We start from the raw sequence: 478 nt of genomic DNA, 5'->3' as shown, positions 1-478 counted from the left end.
TAATTAAAAAGCAAAAAAAATTGCTGCCAAACTCAGCCGCTTCATGACCTGAAAATATGTAACTCAGACGTATCGTTTGATAAGTCAGCCGTAACTGAAAAAGATTCTAGTAATTAATCTTTTGCCAATAAGTCAGCCGTCAAACGGCTGACTTGTCGATAAGTCAGCCTATTACGGCTGAGTTATAGTTTTTTTACCATAACTCAGCCGTAACTACATCTCATAAGTCAGCCATTTTTCATAACTCAGCCAGTCGGAAAATGGCAACTCAGCCGTGTCGTTGTGATAACTCAGTCAAAATTTTGACAACTCAACCGTGTCGTAGCGATAACTCAGCCAAAATCTTGACAACTCAACCATCAGGTGAAAACTCAGCCATTACTACAGCTGAGTTATGCGCATAACTCAGCCAAATTTAATAAGTCAGCCATAACTCTTGGCTGACTTATAAGCGTAACTCAGCCAGATTTTCATAAGT

Source organism: Camelina sativa, chromosome 9, assembly GCF_000633955.1.
Source record: "Camelina sativa cultivar DH55 chromosome 9, Cs, whole genome shotgun sequence".
Taxonomy (NCBI): Eukaryota; Viridiplantae; Streptophyta; class Magnoliopsida; order Brassicales; family Brassicaceae; genus Camelina; species Camelina sativa.
This window is presented reverse-complemented; position numbering follows the sequence as displayed.